The sequence below is a fragment of the Pimephales promelas genome, chromosome 2 (assembly GCF_988280905.1).
Source record: "Pimephales promelas chromosome 2, fPimPro1.hap1.1, whole genome shotgun sequence".
Lineage (NCBI taxonomy): Eukaryota > Metazoa > Chordata > Actinopteri > Cypriniformes > Leuciscidae > Pimephales > Pimephales promelas.
In genome coordinates, this window is record NC_142770.1 from 52,452,354 (window position 1) to 52,459,853 (window position 7,500).

Sequence of the window (7,500 nt, forward strand, 5' to 3'; positions counted from 1 at the left end):
TCTCCGAGTCGGGCAGGAGGGGGTACGGCGGTGGGGGTCCCTGCCCAGGGCTCTGGTTCTCCGAGTCGGGCAGGAGGGTGTACGGCGGTGGGGGTCCCTGCCCAGGGCTCTGGTTCTCCGAGTCGGGCAGGAGGGGGTACGGCGGTGGGGGACCCTGCCCAGGGCTCTGGTTCTCCGAGTCGGGCAGGAGGGGGTACGGCGGTGGGGGTCCCTGCCCAGGGCTCTGGTTCTCCGAGTCGGGCAGGAGGGTGTACGGCGGTGGGGGTCCCTGCCCAGGGCTCTGGTTCTCCGAGTCGGGCAGGAGTGGGTACGGCGGTGGGGGTCCCTGGCCAGAGCTCTGGTTCTCCGAGTCGGGCAGGAGGGGGTACGGCGGTGGGGGTCCCTGGCCAGAGCTCTGGTTCTCCGAGTCGGGCAGGAGGTGGTCCAGGCGGGTGCCCCCTGGTCCCCCCGACGTGTTAGGGGGCAAGCGGTGGGTCTCCCCCAAGCCCAAAGCCCCGGTTCCCAGAGTCGGGTAAACTGCGGGAGTAACTTTGACTCTCTTAAGGTAGGCAGGAACCGGTGTGAGTGGTGTGGAAAGCCGAGTTGGGGCTCCATGCTCTGGGCACAGGGGGATCTCCTAGTGGTCCACCCCAGGCCCAGAGTGTGGAGCCCCAACTCGGCTTATTTTTTTTAAAATTATTATTATTTTATTTATTTTTTTTTATCTTATTTTATTTTTTCAATTTTTCGGGATGCACCGGGTAGAAGTTCAAACTTCAACCGCCGCGGGGGTCCCTGGCCAGAGCTCTGGTTCTCCGAGTCGGGCAGGAGGTGGTCCAGGCGGGTGCCCCCTGGTCCCCCCGACGTGTTAGGGGGCGAGCGGTGGGTCTCCCCCAAGCCCAAAGCCCCGGTTCCCAGAGTCGGGTAAACTGCGGGAGTAACTTTGACTCTCTTAAGGTAGGCAGGAACCGGTGTGAGTGGTGTGGAAAGCCGAGTTGGGGCTCCATGCTCTGGGCACAGGGGGATCTCCTAGTGGTCCACCCCAGGCCCAGAGTGTGGAGCCCCAACTCGGCTTATTTTTTAAAAATTATTATTATTATTATTATTATTATTATTTTAATCTTATTTTATTTTATTTTTTTCAATTTTTCGGGATGCACCGGGTAGAAGTTCAAACTTCAACCGCCGTGGGGGTCCCTGGCCAGCGTTCTGGTTCTCCGAAGTGGGGCTGAGGGGGTCCAGGCGGGTGCCCCCTGGTCCCCCCCGACGTGTTAGGGGGCGAGCGGTGGGTCTCCCCCAAGCCCAAAGCCCCGGTTCCCAGAGTCGGGTAAACTGCGCGACTAACAATGACTCTCTTAAGGTAGAAACCGGTGTGAGTGGTGTGGAAAGCCGATTCGGGGCTCCACGCTCTGGGCACAGGGGGATCTCCTAGTGGTGCCCCCCAGGCCCAGAGTGTGGAGCCCCAACTCGGCTTATTTTTATTTTTATTATTATTTTTTTTTTTTATTTAATTATTATTTTGGGATTATTAGACTGGGTAGAAGTTGCAACTTCAAACGGGCATATCTCCGGAACCAAGCCGAGTTGGGGCCCCATACACCCGGCGTGGGGGGCCCTCCTAGAGGCCCCCAATACCCCCGAGTGTGGAGCCCCAACTCGGCTTACTTTTCGAGTTACAGCCGGTCAAAGTTGAAACTTTAAAGGGCCATATCTCCGGAACCAAGCCGAGTTGGGGCCCCATACACCCGGCGTGGGGGGCCCTCCTAGAGGCCCCCAATACCCCCGAGTGTGGAGCCCCAACTCGGCTTACTTTTCGAGTTACAGCCGGTCAAAGTTGAAACTTTAAAGGGCCATATCTCCGGAACCAAGCCGAGTTGGGGCCCCATACACCCGGCGTGGGGGGCCCTCCTAGAGGCCCCCAATACCCCCGAGTGTGGAGCCCCAACTCGGCTTACTTTTCGAGTTACAGCCGGTCAAAGTTGAAACTTTAAAGGGCCATATCTCCGGAACCAAGCCGAGTTGGGGCCCCATACACCCGGCGTGGGGGGCCCTCCTAGAGGCCCCCAATACCCCCGAGTGTGGAGCCCCAACTCGGCTTACTTTTCGAGTTACACCCGGTCAAAGTTGAAACTTTAAAGGGCCATATCTCCGGAACCAAGCCGAGTTGGGGCCCCATACACCCGGCGTGGGGGGCCCTCCTAGAGGCCCCCAATACCCCCGAGTGTGGAGCCCCAACTCGGCTTACTTTTCGAGTTACACCCGGTCAAAGTTGAAACTTTAAAGGGCCATATCTCCGGAACCAAGCCGAGTTGGGGCCCCATACACCCGGCGTGGGGGGCCCTCCTAGAGGCCCCCAATACCCCCGAGTGTGGAGCCCCAACTCGGCTTACTTTTCGAGTTACACCCGGTCAAAGCTGGACAGGAAGTGGCCGTATCTCGGGACCGGAAGGTCCCCGTGGCTCGGGACGGCGGGAGGAGCAAGGTCCCCGAGAGCGGGCCCCGCACCCGCCGCCGCGAGCCGCTGGGACCTCCCGGTCCCGAGATGGGCCCCGTTACGCGCGGGCGACTTTCGGAGAAAACGGCCCGTATCTCGGAGAGGGGAGGTCCCAGCGGCTCGCCCTTTCGGGTGTCGGGGGCTCCCCACGGGCCCTCTCGGACCCCGCCTCCCCCGGGCCCCTGGGACCTTTCCTTCCCAGGCGCCCCCCCGACACGTCGGGCCCCTTTTCTCCGGGACCCGGGGGCCCCGGAGCTCGGGGGCGGGCTCTTTGCGAGGGGCCCGCCGGGACGCCACACTTGACCCGAGTCCGGTGTCTCTGGGCCGCCGGGTCCCCGAGCTACGGGCGTTCGAATTCGGGGCCCGAAAATCCCTCAAAGTCCGAAAACGTGCAGTGGGCGGGGACTTCCGGGGGCCCCGGAGGCTCTGACGGCACACCCAGGGAGGTGCACCGTCCTCGGGCACGGCCAGGTGGCCCCCCCCGGGGTCCTGGAAGTCCCCCCGCCCCCCGGAGACACCCACACCCACAAGACGGGAAGATTCCGTTTTTCGCCGATATCTCGAAGACGGCCGGGCGAAAAAATTTCAAACTCGGGTCTTCCCAAGGCCTCGAGGGGCCCTATCCAAAGAGGCCACCCGCGTCCCCGGGGGCCTCGGGGTCAGGGAGTTAGGCCCGGTCAAAGGCGCGGCGTTTTTGGCTTATATCTCGCGAACCCCTGGGCCAATCTTCCCCAAACTCGAATCGACCGTAGTGCCGGACGGGGCCTTTCGAAAGAGCCCACCCACGAGGTCCAACTCGCCCGGGTCCCCGAGTTATAGCCGTTCAAAGTCGGGGGTCCCGGCGAACGGCGATCCGGTAGGGGGCGTCCCCGGGGCCCGCCGCCGCCCTGGTTCGAGCGAGGGCCCCCGTGGGACCTCGCCACCCAAATTTGAGCTCTCTGGGCCTTCGCGTCGCGGAGATACGGGCGATTTTCTCCCGGGATCGTGACGTCATCGGCGGGCGCCATTTCAGAGCGCGGCCGAGGGTTTTCGGCCGATATCTCCGCGAATACTCGACCAAAAACGACGAAACGCATATGGACGCGTTCAGCTCGGCGAGACGGTTCGAATGAGCCCGGCCTCGGCCGGGCACGTCGACTTTTCGGCGAGATATTTGCGTTTTTCCGCTTCCGGGGCGCTTTGGGGGCCCGTATCTCGGGCCCCCGGGGGCCCACGGGGCTGGGGGCGGTCTCATTCGAAAGGTCTCGTCCCGTTCTCCAGCCGACAAAAATTTGGCGTCGATCGGAGCCGCCTTCGGCGAGCTACGGTCGTTTGAAGCCCCGTGCGGTGGGGTTACCGTCCTTCAAACAGCCGCCGCTCGCAGGGGGAGTCCCGGGGAGGCATGGTTGCCTGTATGACTTGGGCTTGGAGCGCCCAGCCCCGCGCTCCTGGAGGAACCTCCGGTGCACAGGGTCTGCTGCAACCAGCCACGTGGGTTTTGAGGGGTAGGGGAGCGTGCGCTCTCCTCCCCGGGCGGGCGGCCGGGCTCCGGGGGCTCGCGCCTCCACGGAGGGACCTCGCTCCCGGGGCTTCGTCCCCGGGGCTCGGGGGCTCCGTGGCGGCTCGGCCCCCGGGGTTTCGACCCCGCTCGCTCGCTCCAAAACCCAAGTCCAAAACGTGGGGTTGCACGGGAGCTCCGGGCGCGACGGGTCTCCACGCACGGCCCCGGGGAGGGTGCTCCGACCCGGGCCGGAGGCAGATTCGCCCCCTGCCCCCCGGCTGTCCGCCCGGAGCCGAGACGGTCCTAAAACGGGCCATGGGGGTGATGTAGAAGGGTAACGCTCACACAACCAGAACTCACACAAACCGATCTGCTATCCCAGGCAGGGTGCGGGTCTCCTGGGCACGAATAAAGCCCGATGCCCCGTGGGTGATGTTGGCCCTGGCCACTCAAGGCACCACTCACCCAAGCCAGAGAGGGTGCACTCTGGCTGGGGAAGCAGATTCAATCTCTGCTGTGGTGGAGCTCTGAAAAACACGAAAACCTCCAGGGAAAAGACGGCCCGGTTTCTCTGAAAAGTGCATCCCAGGCAGGGTGCGGGTCTCCTGGGCACGAATAAAGCCCGATGCCCCGTGGGTGATGTTGGCCCTGGCCACTCAAGGCACTCACCCAAGCCAGAGAGGGTGCACTCTGGCTGGGGAAGCAGATTCAATCTCTGCTGTGGTGGAGCTCTGGAAAAACGCGAAACCTCCAGGAAAAGACGGCCCGGTTTCTCTGAAAAGTGCATCCCAGGCAGGGTGCGGGTCTCCTGGGCACGAATAAAGCCCGATGCCCCGTGGGTGATGTTGGCCCTGGCCACTCAAGGCACTCACCCAAGCCAGAGAGGGTGCACTCTGGCTGGGGAAGCAGATTCAATCTCTGCTGTGGTGGAGCTCTGGAAAAACGCGAAACCTCCAGGAAAAGACGGCCCGGTTTCTCTGAAAAGTGCATCCCAGGCAGGGTGCGGGTCTCCTGGGCACGAATAAAGCCCGATGCCCCGTGGGTGATGTTGGCCCTGGCCACTCAAGGCACCACTCACCCAAGCCAGAGAGGGTGCACTCTGGCTGGGGAAGCAGATTCAATCTCTGCTGTGGTGGAGCTCTGGAAAAACGCGAAAACCTCCAGGGAAAAGACGGCCCGGTTTCTCTGAAAAGTGCATCCCAGGCAGGGTGCGGGTCTCATGGGCACGAATAAAGCCCGATGCCCGTGGGTGATGTTGGCCCTGGCCACTCAAGGCACCACTCACCCAAGCCAGAGAGGGTGCACTCTGGCTGGGGAAGCAGATTCAATCTCTGCTGTGGTGGAGCTCTGAAAAACACGAAAACCTCCAGGGAAAAGACGGCCCGGTTTCTCTGAAAAGTGCATCCCAGGCAGGGTGCGGGTCTCATGGGCACGAATAAAGCCCGATGCCCACCTTGAAACGGAGCCTGGGCTCGACTCTGAAGTCCAGATCTCGAAAAACGACAGAGTCCAAAAAAGGTGCGGTGGCTCCAAACCTCCATGCCCTCAGACCTCCCTGGCCAGCCCAGGGAGGGTGGCCCGTCCTGGGCCAGACTCAGATTTCCCCCGCCACCCCTGGAGCTCCGCCTGGAGCGAAGACGGTCCTAAAACGGACCCTGGGGCTCTTGTAGAGGATGAGGGAGAGAGGGGCCTTCAGAGAGCCCCTGGCCGGCTTGACTCTGGAGTCGAATTTGAAAAATAGACAGAGTCCATAAACGTGCTGTCTGTTCGGACCTCCAGGGCACTCAAGGCACTCACCCAAGCCAGAGAGGGTGCACTCTGGCTGGGGAAGAGGATTCAATCTCTGCTGTGGTGGAGCTCTGAAAAACACGAAAACCTCCGGGAAAAGGCGGCCCGGTTTCTCTGAAAAGTGCATCCCAGGCAGGGTGCGGGTCTCCTGGGCAAGAACGAAGCCCAATGCCCACCTTGAAACGGAGCCTGGGCTCGACTCTGAAGCCCAGATCTCGAAAAACGACAAAGTACAAAAAATGTGGGGTGGCTCCAAACCTCCATGCCCTCAGACCTCCCTGGCCAGCCCAGGGAGGGTGGCCCGTCCTGGGCCAGATTCAGATTCGCCCGCCACCCCTGGAGCTCCACCTGGAGCGAAGACGGTCCTAAAACGGGCCTTCGGGGATGTATGAGAGAGGGGAAGCGTGGTGGTGGCAAACACAGAGGACCCCTACCAGCGATCAGACCGTCGTGAGTCCCACTCAGAGTCACTCTGGGTGGGCATGTAAAAAATCCAGATTACGCCGCGCTGGAGCTCTGGAAGTTACGAGACCTCCAGGAAAAGACAGGCTGGTTTTCTGAAAAGTGCACCCCAGGCAGGGTGCATCTTTTCCTGGGCACGAGCCCAGCGCACATGGTGTGGTGGTCCGGCTCTGGTGCCAAAGTTTGGGGGAAAAAAATAGACAAAGTCCAATAACGTGGTGTGGTTCCAAAGCTCCATGCCCTCAGACCTCCCTGGCCAGCCCAGGGAGGGTGGCCCGTCCTGGGCCAGATTCAGATTTGCCCGCCACCCCTGGAGCTCCACCTGGAGCGAAGACGGTCCTAAAACGGGCCTTCGGGGATGTATGAGAGAGGGGAAGCGTGGTGGTGGCAAACACAGAGGACCCCTACCAGCGATCAGACCGTCGTGAGTCCCACTCAGACTCACTCTGGGTGGGCATATAAAATCCAGACTACGCCCCGTCGGAGCTCTGGAAGTACGAGACCTCCAGGAAAAGACAGGCTGGTTTTATGTAAAGTGCACCCCAGGTAGGGTGCATCTTTCCTGGGCACGAGCCCAGCGCACATGGCGGGGGGTCCGGCTCTGAGAAAAATCGACTAAGTCCAATGACGTGGTGTGGTTCCAAAGCTCCATGCCCTCAGACCTCCCTGGCCAGCCCAGGGAGGGTGGCCCGTCCTGGGCCAGAGTCAGATTCGCCCGACACCCCCTGGAGCTCCACCTGGAGGGAAGACGGTCCTAAAACGGGCCTTCGGGGATGTATGAGAGAGGGGAAGCGTGGTGGTGGCAAACACAGAGGACCCCTACCAGCGATCAGACCGTCGTGAGTCCCACTCAGACTCACTCTGGGTGGGCATATAAAATCCAGACTACGCCCCGTCGGAGCTCTGGAAGTACGAGACCTCCAGGAAAAGACAGGCTGGTTTTATGTAAAGTGCACCCCAGGTAGGGTGCATCTTTCCTGGGCACGAGCCCAGCGCACATGGCGGGGGGGTCCGGCTCTGAGAAAAATCGACTAAGTCCAATGACGTGGTGTGGTTCCAAAGCTCCATGCCCTCAGACCTCCCTGGCCAGCCCAGGGAGGGTGGCCCGTCCTGGGCCAGAGTCAGATTCGCCCGACACCCCCTGGAGCTCCACCTGGAGGGGAGACGGTCCTAAAACGGGCCTTCGGGGCTGTATGGAAGAGGGCAAGTGTGGTGGTGCAAAACACGGAGCACCCCCCCTACCATTGATCAGACCGTCGTGAGTCCCACTCAGACTCGCTCCGGGTGGGCATATAAG